We start from the raw sequence: 14,471 nt of genomic DNA, 5'->3' as shown, positions 1-14,471 counted from the left end.
TGCGTATTACGGGTGTAAAAAACGGACCGTATTTATTTACACCTAGTGTGACGCCGGCCCAACTCTGCAGTCACCATCAAAATGGCTGCTCACTGGGTTCCTGAATATCATCCTCTCTTATCCCTTAGCAAACACCCAGGAGGGGAGGAGAGGAGACATCACACATGTCAGCAGACTCCGCCCATAATTACTGCAGTGCAGTAATGTGAGCTAGATGTACACTAGGTTTTTGTCAAATTTCATTAGTTGCTCCCCCTAGTGTTTGAAAGTGGAAATGCCAAACCTTTTAAAATTATTTTTCATATTTTAATAAATTATAAACAAATGATATTTTTTAAGAAAATCTAAACATTAATTCTTAACATTTTTTCAATCGCTGAAAAAAAATTTTTTTGATGGCACCTTGCCTTTAAGTTTCTAGACGTAACGGTACCATCTTACATCTGAATATATCTGCACATATATAAGTACCCTCAAAGAGGTCCAGATACTTAAGGAAAAAAGGCCTCTTCTGTAAGAGACACTTTGAAAACTGCTCCAATTAGGCGATTACTAAAGTACTGGCACAATACTGTTTTATTGATATATGCATGGAAAGGGTTCATGTTGTATTTTCCTTGCATATAACTGTTAATTAGTGTACCTGCATACATTCTTAGTCACTGTTATTGAGAGTAACTGCTGTTAATACAGTATATTTGTTATTTATACACTATTTACCTACTTCCTTTCGTTTGTTTTATAAACTGGTTAGTAAATATTCATGAAACAATGCATACTGGAAGCCTGTGCTAGCATTTCTTCTGCGGTGTTGCAATCAGTGTGTCAAGAGTGGGAGAAGAGGGTTGCATTGACAATCCAACACAATGGGAACACTTTGAAAACACTTTATAAGTGGTCATAAACTTGTAAATAACTAATGAAAGAATAAAGTTAAGTTAAAACCAAGCACACCATTGTTTTTCTTGTGAAATTCTCAATATGTTTGTTGTGTCACATGACCCTCTTCCCATTGGAAAAAATAAACTTGGATTCAAAATGGCCGACTTCAAAATGGCTGCCATGGTCACCACCCATCTTGAAAAGTTTTCACCTTCCTATATACTTATGTGCCACAAACAGGAAGTTGATATCACCAACCATTCCCATTTTATTTTGGTGTATCCATATAAATGGCCCACCCTGTATATTAAGATTATGGTAATCCTAATAGATCTAAAACAGGAAAGGTTTATTCTGATTTCATGTCAGATATTGAGAAAAACATGCATATGTGTCTTTTTATATATTGTATATAAACTTCTGCTTTAAAGAGAATGTTAGAGACCTGCCAAAAATGTAATGTTGGAACCTCTATTTTTACCAATCCTGAAAGTGTTTGTTCAGGGACTAATTGATTCATCGTTGAGACAGACATTGCGTGAGCAGATATGGGCTAATGAGACACTTAAATTTGCCCAGGTTTCTATAGAAGCATTGACTCATAAAAGTGAGGATGATATGGGCTTCAGCATTGTGCAGATGTATGGCCCCAGAGGACAGGGAGTCCAGGCTGAAAATCAGAAGTCTGACTCCTTGGCTTAGATGAGGCCTGCAATTCAAGAACTGACCCGGCAAGTGAATCGGCTTAAAAAATCTCACTCCCCGTTGCCCTGCCAAGTGTGGAGGGGAAAGTTGGCCCATTCCATAGCATAATGCAGCCCCCTCATATAGTATAATGCAGCCCCTGCATATTATAAATGGTAGCCCCCTCATAGACTATAATGCAGCCTGCAATAGAATATAATGTAGCCCCTCCATAGAATACAATACAGCCCTCCTCATATAGCATAATGTAGCCCCCTCAAAGAGTATGATGCAATCACCCCTCATAAAATGTAATAAATTTAATACATAGAATACATTTAATACATAGAATGTAATACAGCCCACCTCCCCATGGAATATAATGTAGCGCCATAAAAGAGTATGATGCAATCCTCCCTCATAAAATATAATAATATATCCCCCATAGAATACAATGTAGCCCCCAGAAAATATAATACAGCCCCCCATAGAAAGTAATACAGCCCCCCATAGAATATAATACAGCACCCCATAGAATGTAATACAGCCCCCCACAGAATATAATACAGCACCCCATAGAATGTAATACAAGCCCCCATAGAATGTAATACAGCCCCCATAGAATATAATATAGCACATCATAGAATGTAATACAGCACCCCACAGAATGTAATACAGCACCCCACAGAATGTAATACAGCCCCACCATAGAATTTAATACAGCACAGCACCCCATAGAATGTAATAGAGGCCCCATAGAATATAGTGCAGCCCCCCATAGAATGTAATGCAGCCCCCCATAGAATATAAATACAGCCCCCCATAGAATATAACACAGCCCCCATAGAATATAATACAGCCCCAGATATAATATAATACAGCCCCCCACAGAATGTAATACAGCCCCCCATAGACTATAATGCAACCCCCATAGAATATAATACAAGCCCCAATTGAATATAATACAACCCCCATAGAATATAATGTAGCCCCCCACCAAGAATGGCCCCACAATCCAGTTATCACTCACTGATAGATTAAAAAAACAAAACCACACAATCCTCACCTCTCCTCATGCCCGCTCTGCTCCTGGTACTCCAGGATCGGCTCAGGTCTCAGTGGCTGCAGTCCACCCAGCACACAGCAGGTACGTGATGAAATGATGTCATCGCGCACCCGCAGTGTCAGAGGCAGAGGGGAATGATGGGAGAGGGAGCGTCATCTGAGGCTCTCTCCTTCATCATTGCATTGAACTATACCAGTTTATAGATGCCGGTATAGTTGATTGCGGCGGCGCTGGTGGGTGGGTGAGTTGGCGGGGGGGTGTGAGTCAGCACTGGCAGGGGGGTAAGTCTGCACTGGCTGAGGGCGAGTTGCCTGTATCCCAGACAGCATGAGGGGGTCCCCCTGTCTTGCCAGGGCCCCAGCACTTGCCCAGGTGGGCTGGATGCTGACACCGGCCCTGGATGCAGGTACGGATACAAGCAGGAAGGAATGAAGTATGAATGAACAGGTTGGGACCTGCTCACACAGGAGGTGCAGGTACGGATAAATGCAGGAAGGAATGAAGTATGAAGGAAATGGAGAGGACACAAGGAAAGACACAGCTGTGAAAGAAGCCACATACAAGGACACAGGGAGACAGAGGTAGGACAGAGTTTGGACAAGGTAATGGAAGGAGACAAGGTACAAGAACAAAGACACAGGGACCAGGATATTCTGCCTCTTGGAGGGCAGACAGACAAGTACAAAAGCAAGGCTAGAACAAAGACACTGAGACCAGAATATACAGTTTCCTGGAGGGCACACAGAGAATGACCAAGCAAAGCTGGAGTAGAGCCTCCAGAGAAGGAGGGACACAGAGCAAGACCTGGCAGCTCAGTAGCAAGACACTAACTGAGTTAACACATTGCACAGGTGAGTTCCACAGGGTGGAGCTGCCTTAAATACTAGTGGCCTCTTGGTAATTGGTCAGGGACACATTAGACAGGTGCACCCCGATTCCATAAGAACCAGAGAGTTCTGGTGCTGCCCCCCTATGCACACAGCCAGGAAGCAAAAAGCAAGAGACACGGAATATGGAGCCGGCAGCAGACAGAGACCCCAACATGACCTGGAGCAGTGAGTAAGATGGTGTGTGAGGGATGGGAGGCCATGCAGTGATGCTGGCAGAGTTGTTACAAAGATGGAGAGGTGAGGATTGCGACCATCCCACCAAGGTGTCAAAATATTATTTCACCTTATCAGGAGCAGATTGTACAGATGGATGTGGGAAGCCACCTCAAGACTTAAGGGAATAGAGATGTTTATTGAGCACCAGAAGCCAACAGGAATTGAACAAGAGCTGATGATCACATGTACTATGGCGACAGTGGTGGAAGGGCAAGTGGCTGTCCCATGTGCCAATGTACATGATTCTCCTGTTGTGGTTCAGGCAAGCAAAAAAGTTGTGGATGTATGGAGAAGAGACAGTCCCAAATTCCAACTGGCCTTGATTGCTGAGTAAGAGGACCTGTTTAATGCAACTGTGTCCAAAGTTGTAAGGACAGAGCCAACTCCGAAGTGGAATGGAGGGGAAATCCTCAGAATAATAATACGAATGGACACCAGTCAGTTCTCCTCCTAACAAATGCAGCAGATAGAAGACCTATTATGGGAGTTTCAAGCTGCTTTCTCCAGAAATGAAGATGATTTTGGACGTACAACTCACTTTGAACACGAGATTCTAATGGGAGACACACCTCCGATCCGTGAGTGATATCAACAAATTCCCCTTAACCCATATCAGTGAATAAAAGCAATGCTATCACAGATGCTAAGTAGTAGAGTTGTGCGAAAGTGTTCATCTGAAAGAAGAATGGAAGCTTGAGATTATGGGTCGACTATCGCAAGTTGAAAAGTGTCACCATATGACATACTTACCCTTTGCCTAGAGTGGAAGAGTCCCTGACGACGCTTTGACAGGCTAAGTATTTCTCCACCATAGATCTGGCAAGTGGCTACTGGCGGGTTCCGGTGGCTAAAAGAGACAAGCCCAAGACAGCTTTCATTTTACCAATGTGCCTGTATGAGTTCAATAGAATGTCTTTCGGACTCGCCAATGCACTTGGGAAATTCCAGCAGTTAATGGAGCACTGTTTGGGAGAGCTGAATTTTTAATCCATTTTCATCTCTCTGGACAACGTCATCATACATGCACCCACCTTTGAGCAACATCTACAAGGACTATGACAAATACTGACCCATCTAGAGGCACACGGTTTGCAAAGTACGAAGCTGATGGCACTGAAGAAGAGGTGGATTGACTGGATGATGGAGTTTTATTACTCCATCAAGTACCATTTTGGCAAAGAGAATGCTAATGCTGATGCTTTGTCTTGAGTCACTCTCTCCGCTTCTCCCGGAGAGGTGGATGAAAAACAAGAGACTGGGATAACAGACATAGGTCAAGGGAAGCCCATGGCCTCCATAGCCAAGACTAATGGAGCAACAGCAGACCAGATGATGTTGCTCAGCAAGACATAGGCTAAATTGGCCAAAACCTAAGGTTATAACCCTGTAATCCGGATGATCAACTAGAATCTAAAAGAGGAATAGCCTTCAGTAATGGCTTTGGCCAAATCATCCTCAGATGGCTGGAAGATTCTGCATCAGTGGGAAAGACTCCATGTTCAAGATGGTGTAATATATCAGATTGTGTATTTGCCATCAGAGAGAGAAGAAGTGTTATGTCATGATTTCTAAGCCTAGCTTGGAGTGTGGCTAAGGAGAGTCATGAGAAAAGTGCCCATTTCAGCACAGAGAAAACTTACAAATGGATTCAATGATTTGTGTACTGTCCTCAGTTGGAGCAGATCATCAGAGAAGTCTGCCAGCAATGCAGAGTTTGCAAACTGGTGAAGACACCAGAGCAGAGGGTGCCAACTCAAGTCATCTGGTCAACTGCTTCCCTGGAGATCTTGATGATCAATTATCTACTGGTCGAGCCTGCTCCAGAAGGGCTAGAGTATTGTTTAGTAATGATGGATCACTAGTTACCGCAAGACCGTAGTTCAGTTCAAACTGAACCATTCACACCTGGGGACAAAGTGCTAGTCAATGTAAAGACTATCCTAGGAAAGTTGGATGTTCACTGGGAGTCGGAACCCAACAAGTTGTTGAAGCAGGTAATTTAAAATAGACCAGTGTATGAATGAAAAGTAATTTTCTCAGTAAATGAGAATACTTTATAACACCAACTTGAAAAATGATTTCACAATCCGAAATGTTGGCCTAATGAAATGTATGTTATGAAAATGCACTGAATACTTGGTCGGGGCTCCTTTTGCATCAATTACTGCATCAATTCAGCGAGGCATGATGTAGATCACCCTGTGGCACTGCTGAGGTGTTATGGAAGCCCAGGTTGCTTTAAATGCAGCCTTCAGCCCATCTGCATTGTTGTGTCTGGTGTCTCTCATCTTCTTTTGACAATACTCCATAGATTCTCTACGGGGTTAAGATGAGACGTTGTTGGTCAATCAAGTACAGTGATACTGTTGTTTTTAAACCAGGTATTGGTGCTTTTGGCAGTGTGGACAGGTGCCAAGTCCTGCTGGAGGATGAAATTTCCATCATGAAGTGATCTAAAATTTCCTGGTAAATGGATGCACTGACTTTGGTCTTCATAAAACACAGTGGACCTACACCAGCAGATGACATGGCTTCCCAAACCATTACTGATTGTGGAAACTTCACACTAGACCTCAAGCAGCTTGGATTGTGTGCCTCTCCACTCTTCCTCCAGATTCTGGGACCTTGATTTCCAAATGAAATGCAAAATTTACTTTCATCTGAGCACATCTTGGATCACTGAGCAACAGTCCTGTTCTTTTTCTCCTTTGCCAGGTAAGACACTTCTGGCATTGTCTATTGGTTATGAGTGGCTTGACACAAGGAATGTGACACTTGTAGCCCATGTCCTGAATACGTCTTCTATCCTGAAATTCCACCTGAGGAAGGTAGCAGTCTGCTGCAGACACACGTAGTGGTTTAATAAAAAGTTTGTTTACCACTAATCCATTGCAGTGTGCTCTATAGCCATGGCGTTCCTTAAATTGACCATATACATATTTTTTTCCAAAAACACTTAGCAATGACCTTTTTTGGCTTACCCTCCTTGTGGAGTCTATCAATGACTGCATTCTGGACATCTGTCCTGTCAGCAGTCTTCTGTTACGACCTGGTGGTTAAGGCACAACACTGATATGACCTGGTGGTTAAAAGGCAACATGGGACGAGCTCTGAGGAGGTGTTATCTTTACTGACCGCAGTTCCTAATCCTAACACCAACACTAGTAAAAGCCGTGGGATGTTCCTGACTCTCCCTAGACATCTCGTCACAGCCTAAGAACTAACTACCCCTAAAGATGGAAATAGAAAGCTATCTTGCCTCAGAGAAAACCCCAAAAGGAAAGATAGCCCCCCACAAATATTGACTGTGAGTGGAGAGGGAAATGACGTACACAGAAATGAAATCAGATTTTAGCAAAGGAGGCCAATACTAATCTAGATAGACAGAATAGAAAAGGATACTGTGCGGTCAGTATTAAAAACTAAAAATCCACGCAGAGTTTACAAAAATGATCTCCACACCGACTCACGGTGTGGAGGGGCAAATCTGCTTCCCCAGAGCTTCCAGCAAGCCTGAATATATCATAATGACGAGCTGGACAAAAAGAAACATAACATGAGCTGAGCAGTAAAGTCCAAAGCAAATGGACAACTAAAGAACTATTAAAAACTTATCTTTTGCTGAAATGGACAGGCCATCAGAGAAATCCAAGGAGAGATCTAAATCCAACCCAGAACATTGACAGCTGGCATGAACTAAAGACCAGAGCCAGGTTAAATAGCAAGGCCAGGGAAGACGATAAGTGAAAGCAGCTGCTACAGCCAAACTCACGGAGCAGCAGTTCCACTCGAAACCACCAGAGGGAGCCCAAGGGCAGAACTCACAAAAGTACCATTAACAACCACAGGAGGGAGCCCCAGAACGGAATTCACAACAGTACCCCCCCTTGAGGAGGGGTCACCGAACCCTCACCAGAGCCCCCAGGCCAATCAGGACGAGCCAAGTGAAAAGCACGAACCAAATCGGCAGCATGGACATCGGTGGCAACAACCCAAGAATTATCCTCGTGGCCATAACCCTTCCACTTGACCAGATACTGAAGCTTCCGCCTCGAAAAACGAGAATCCAAAATCTTCTCCACCACATATTCCAATTCCCTCTCAACCAACACCGGAGCAGGAGGATCAACGGAGGGAACCATGCGTACCACATATCTCTGCAACAAAGATCTATGGAACACATTATGAATGGAAAAATAAGCTGGAAGGGCCAAACGAAAAGACACCGGATTGATAATTTCAGAAATCTTATAAGGACCAATAAAGCGAGGCTTGAACTTAGGGGAAGAAACCTTCATAGGAACATGACGAGAAGACAACCAGACCAAATCCCCAACACGAAGCCGGGGACCAACACACCGACGACGATTAGCAAAACCTTGAGCCTTTTCCTGAGACAACATTAAATTGTCCACCACATGAGTCCAAATTTGCTGCAACCTGTCCACCACAGAATCCACACCAGGACAGTCAGAAGGCTCAACCTGCCCCGAAGAAAAATGAGGATGAAAACCACAGTTACAAAAGAAAGGCGAAACCAAGGTAGCCGAACTATCCCGATTATTAAGGGCAAACTCGGCCAACGGCAAGAAGGTCACCCAATCATCCTGATCAGCAGACACGAAGCATCTCAAATAGGCTTCCAAGGTCTGATTGGTTCGCTCCGTTTGGCCATTTGTCTGAGGATGAAATGCTGAAGAAAAAGACAAATCAATGCCCATTCTAGCACAAAAAGACTGCCAAAACCTAGAAACGAACTGAGAACCTCTGTCAGACACAATATTCTCCAGAATACCATGCAAACGAACCACATGCTGAAAAAATAATGGAACCAAATCAGAGGAGGAAGGCAACTCCTCAAATGCCCACTTCATAGCCAACAACTCCCGATTGCCGACATCATAATTACGCTCAGCAGGCGAAAACTTTCTGGAGAAGAAAGCACACGGCTTCATCAAAGAGCCATCAGAACTTCTCTGAGACAAAATGGCCCCTGCCCCAATCTCAGAAGCATCAACCTCAACCTGAAAAGGGAGAGAAACATCTGGCTGACGCAACACAGGGGCAGAAGTAAAACGACGTTTAAGCTCCTGAAAGGCCTCAACAGCCGCAGAGGACCAATTCATCACATCAGCGCCTTTCTTCGTCAAATCGGTCAGAGGCTTAACCACACTGGAAAAATTAGCAATGAAGCGGCGATAAAAATTAGCAAGGCCCAAAAATTTCTGAAGGCTCTTCACAGATGTGGGTTGAGTCCAATCATGAATGGCCTGGACTTTAACAGGGTCCATTTCAATAGCCGAGGGAGAAAAAATGAAACCCAAAAAAGAAACCTTCTGAACTCCAAAGAGGCACTTCGACCCCTTCACAAACAACGCATTAGCACAAAGGACCTGAAATACCATCCTGACCTGCTTCACATGAGACTCCCAGTCATCGGAAAAAAACAAAATATCATCCAAATATACAATCATGAATTTATCCAGATAATTCCGGAAGATATCATGCATAATGGACTGAAACACCGATGGAGCATTAGAGAGCCCGAATGGCATCACAAGGTATTCAAAATGGCCTTCGGGCATATTAAATGCTGTTTTCCATTCATCACCCTGTTTAATACGAACAAGATTATACGCCCCTCGAAGGTCGATCTTGGTAAACCAACTAGCCCCCTTAATCCGAGCACACAAATCAGAAAGCAAAGGTAAAGGGTACTGGAATTTGACCGTGATCTTATTGAGAAGGCGATAATCTATACAAGGCCGCAAGGAGCCATCCTTCTTGGCAACAAAAAAGAACCCCGCTCCCAACGGTGACGAAGATGGGCGAATATGCCCCTTCTCCAAAGACTCCTTTACATAACTCCGCATAGCGGCATGCTCTGGCACAGACAGATTGAAAAGTCGGCCCTTAGGGAACTTACAGCCAGGAATCAAATTAATAGCGCAATCACAGTCCCTATGAGGAGGTAGGGAACTGGACTTGGGCTCATCAAATATATCCTGGAAATCCGACAAAAACTCAGGAACTTCAGAAGAAGGGGAAGAGGAAATTGACATCAAAGGAATATCACTATGTATCCCTTGACAACCCCAACTAGTCACATACATAGATTTCCAATCCAGCACTGGATTATGTACCTGTAACCATGGAAAACCCAGCACAACAACATCATGCAAATTATGCAACACCAAAAAGCAAATATTTTCCTGATGTGCTGGAGCCATGTACATGGTCAACTGTGTCCAGTACTGACGTTTTCTTCTTGGCCAAAGGCGTAGCATCAATCCCCCTTAAGGGAATAGGGCTCTGCAAAGGCTCCAAGGAAAAACCACAGCGTTTGGCAAATTCTAAGTCCATTAAGTTCAGGGCAGCGCCAGAATCCACAAATGCCATAGCAGAGAAGGACGACAATGAGCAAATCAGGGTAACAGACAAGAGAAATTTAGGCTGTACAGTACTAATGGTAACAGACCTAGTGACCCTCTTAGTACGCTTCGGACAATCAGAAATAGCATGAGTAGAGTCACCACAGTAAAAGCACAGCCCATTCTGATGTCTGAATTCCTGCCGTTCTGCTCTAGTCAAAATCCTATCACATTGCATAGGCTCAGGACTCTGCTCAGAAGACACAGCCATATGGTGCACCACCTTGCGCTCGCGCAGGCGCCGATCAATCTGTATAGCCAAAGACATTGATTCGTTCAAACCAGCAGGCGTGGGGAACCCCACCATAACATCTTTAAGGGTTTCAGAAAGACCCTTTCTGAAAATCGCTGCCAGGGCTGTTATGAACTATACTTTTGGGCTCCCTCTTGTGGTCACTCGCGGTATGGCTCTTGGATACTCTTTCCCCAGGTTGGTAGTCACCTGGTTCGTTAAGACTCTGGGTGTTTCTATTTAAACTTCCTAGAGTCTTAGTCCAGTGCCTGGCATCAATGTAATCAGTCCTTGTCTGGTTGCTCTTGTCTACTGGTCCTGATTTTTGCAACATAAGCTAAGTCCTGCTTTCTTGTTTTTTGTTTATTTGTATTATTCTGTTTTTTGTCCAGCTTGTTCATAATGTGATTCCTGATTTTGCTGGAAGCTCTAAGGGGGCTGATATTCTCCCCCCATACCGTTAGTCGGTACGGGGGTTCTTGGATATTCAGCGTGGATATTTTTGTAGGGTTTTTCGCTGACCACATAAGTCCGCTTTCTATATTTCTGCTATTATTTAGTGGGCCTCTCTTTGCTGAATCTAGTTCATACTTACGTTTGTCCTTTCCTCTTACCTCACCGTTATTATTTGTTGGGGGCCTGTATCTACTTTGGGGTACCTTTCTCTGGAGGCAAGTGAGGTCTGTATTTTCTCTGAAAGGGTTAGTTAGATCTCCGGCTGGCACGAGACGTCTAGGACCAACGTAGGTACGTTCCCCGGCTGCTATTAGTTGTGGGCTAGGATCAGGTATGTGGTCAGCTCAGTTACCACCTCCCTAAGAGCTAGTTTTTATGTTTGCAGACTTCGCTGAAGACCCTGAGATCCTCTGCCATTAGGATCACAACAGTATGCCAGGCCACTGAATAGTTAATGCATTGCTGAAGTGGGATTAAAAGAAAAGAAGTTCTGAGTTGTTTTTTTTTTTTTTTTCTTTTCTCCCTTCCCCTTTATCTCTGAATGGCTTGAAACTCTGCTGCAGACATGAATGTGCAAAGTCTGATTACTAGTGTGGATCAGCTTGCTGCTCGTGTGCAGGGCATTCAGGATTTTGTTATTAGCAGTCCTATGTCAGAGCCTAAGATTCCTATTCCTGAGCTGTTCTCTGGAGATTGATTTAAATTTAGGAATTTTAGGAATAATTGTAAATTGTTTCTATCTTTGAGACCTCGTTCGTCTGGAGACTCAGCTCAGCAAGTTAAAATTGTTATCTCCTTCTTGCGGGGCGACCCTCAGGATTGGGCTTTCTCATTGGCGCCAGGAGATCCGGCATTGGCGAATATTGATGCGTTTTTTCTGGCGCTCGGATTGCTTTAAGAGGAGCCCAATCTTGAAATTCAGGCAGAAAAGGCTTTGCTGGCTATTTCTCAGGGCCAGGATGAAGCCAAAGTGTATTGCCAAAAATTTCGGAAATGGTCCGTGCTTACTCAGTGGAATGAGTGTGCTCTGGCCGTTAATTTCAGAAATGGCCTTTCTGAAACCATTAAGAATGTGATGGTGGGCTTTCCCATTCCTACAAGTCTGAATGATTCTATGACGCTGGCCATTCAGATTGATCGGCGTTTGCGGGAGCGCAAATCCGCTAATCCTTTGGCGGTGTTGTCTGAACAGACGCCTGATTTAATGCAATGTGATAGAATTCAGACTAGAACTGAACGGCAAAATCATAGACGTCAGAATGGGTTGTGTTTTTACTGTGGTGATTCTACACATGTTATATCAGCATTCTCTAAACGCCTAACAAAGTTTGTTAGCCCTGTCGCCGTTGGTAACTTGCAGCCTAAATTTATTTTGTCTGTGACTTTAATTTGCTCATTGTCTTCCTACCCTGTTATGGCGTTTGTGGATTCAGGCGCTGCCCTGAGTCTTATGGACTTGTCGTTTGCCAGGCGCTGTGGTTTTGTCCTGGAGCCTTTAGAAAATCCTATTCCTCTTAGAGGAATTGATGCTACGCCATTGGCGGAGAATAAACCGCAGTATTAGACACAAGTGACCATGTGCATGACTCCTGAACATCGGGAGGTGATTCGTTTTCTTGTCCTGCATAAGATGCATGATTTGGTTGTTTTGGGTCTGCCATGGTTACAGGCTCATAATCCTGTTCTGGATTGGAGGGCTATGTCTGTGTCAAGTTGGGGTTGTCAGGGAATTCATTGTGATTCCCCGTCGGTGTCTATTGCTTCCTCCACTCCTTCAGAAGTTCCTGAGTATTTGCTTGACTATCAGGATGTGTTCAGTGAGTCCAGGTCCAGTGCTCTTCCTCCTCATAGGGACTGTGACTGCGCTATAGATTTGATTCCTGGTAGTAAGTTTCCTAAGGGACGATTATTTAATCTGTCGGTACCTGAGCATGCCGCGATGCGTTCTTATATAAAGGAGTCTTTGGAGAAAGGACATATTCGTCCATCCTCTTCCCCTCTTGGTGCGGGATTCTTTTTTGTGGCCAAGAAAGACGGATCTTTGAGACCTTGTATAGACTATCGGCTTCTGAATAAAATCACGGTTAAATTTCAATACCCTCTGCCACTATTGTCGGACTTGTTTGCTCGGATTAAGGGTGCCTGTTGGTTCACCAAGATAGATCTTCGTGGTGCGTACAACCTTGTGCGCATTAGGCAGGGAGATGAATGGAAAACTGCATTTAATACGCCCGAAGGTCATTTTGAGTACTTGGTGATGCCTTTTGGGCTCTCTAATGCTCCTTCAGTGTTTCAGTCCTTTATGCATGACATCTTCCGGAAGTATCTAGATAAATTTGTGATTGTTTATCTGGATGACATTTTAGTTTTTTCTGATGATTGGGATTCTCATGTAAAGCAGGTCAGGATGGTGTTTCAGGTTTTGCGTGATAATGCTTTGTTTGTGAAGGGCTCAAAGTGTCTCTTTGGAGTGCAGAAGGTTTCCTTTTTGGGTTTTATTTTTTCCCCTTCTGCTGTGGAGATGGACCCAGTCAAGGTCCGAGCTATTCATGATTGGACTCAACCCACGTCTGTTAAGAGTCTTCAGAAGTTTTTGGGTTTTGCTAATTTCTACCGTTGTTTTATTGCTAACTTTTCTAGCGTTGTTAAACCTCTGACGGATATGACCAAGAAAGGTTCTGATGTCGCTAATTGGGCTCCTGCGGCCATTGAGGCCTTCCGGGAGCTGAAGCGCCGGTTTACTTCGGCGCCTGTTTTGTGCCAGCCTGATGTCTCACTTCCCTTTCAGGTTGAAGTGGATGCTTCTGAGATCGGTGCAGGAGCTGTTTTGTTGCAGAGGCTCTGGTTGCTCTATGATGAAACCATGTGCTTTCTTTTCCAGGAAGTTTTCGCCGGCTGAGCGGAACTATGATGTTGGTAATCGGGAGTTGTTGGCCATGAAGTGGGCATTTGAGGAGTGGCGTCATTGGCTCGAGGTAGCTAAGCATCGTGTGGTGGTCTTGACTGATCACAAAAATCTGATGTATCTCGAGTCTGCTAAACGCCTGAATCCTAGACAGGCTCGTTGGTCATTGTTTTTCTCCCGTTTTGACTTTGTGGTCTCATACCTGCCTGGTTCGAAAAATGTGAAGGCTGATGCTCTCTCTAGGAGCTTTGTGCCTGACTCTCCTGGAGTCTCAGAGCCGGCTGGTATTCTTAAAGAGGGAGTGATTTTGTCGGCCATTTCTCCTGATTTGCGACGTGTGTTGCAGAGATTTCAGGCTGGTAGACCTGACTCTTGTCCACCTGATAGACTGTTTGTTCCTGATAAATGGACCAGCAGAGTTATTTCCGAGGTTCATTCCTCGGTGTTGGCAGGGCATCCTGGGATTTTTGGTACCAGAGATTTGGTGGCTAGGTCCTTTTGGTGGCCTTCCTTGTCACGGGATGTGCGTTCTTTTGTGCAGTCCTGTGGGACTTGTGCTCGGGCTAAGCCTTGCTGTTCTCGTGCCAGCGGGTTGCTTTTGCCCTTGCCCGTCCCGAAGAGGCCTTGGACACACATTTCCATGGATTTCATTTCAGATCTTCCGGTGTCTCAGGGAATGTCTGTCATCTGGGTGATGTGTGATCGTTTT

The sequence above is a fragment of the Ranitomeya variabilis genome, chromosome 1 (genome assembly GCF_051348905.1).
Source record: "Ranitomeya variabilis isolate aRanVar5 chromosome 1, aRanVar5.hap1, whole genome shotgun sequence".
NCBI lineage: Eukaryota > Metazoa > Chordata > Amphibia > Anura > Dendrobatidae > Ranitomeya > Ranitomeya variabilis.
The sequence above is the reverse complement of the archived record's forward strand: the minus strand, read 5'-3'. Positions refer to the sequence as shown.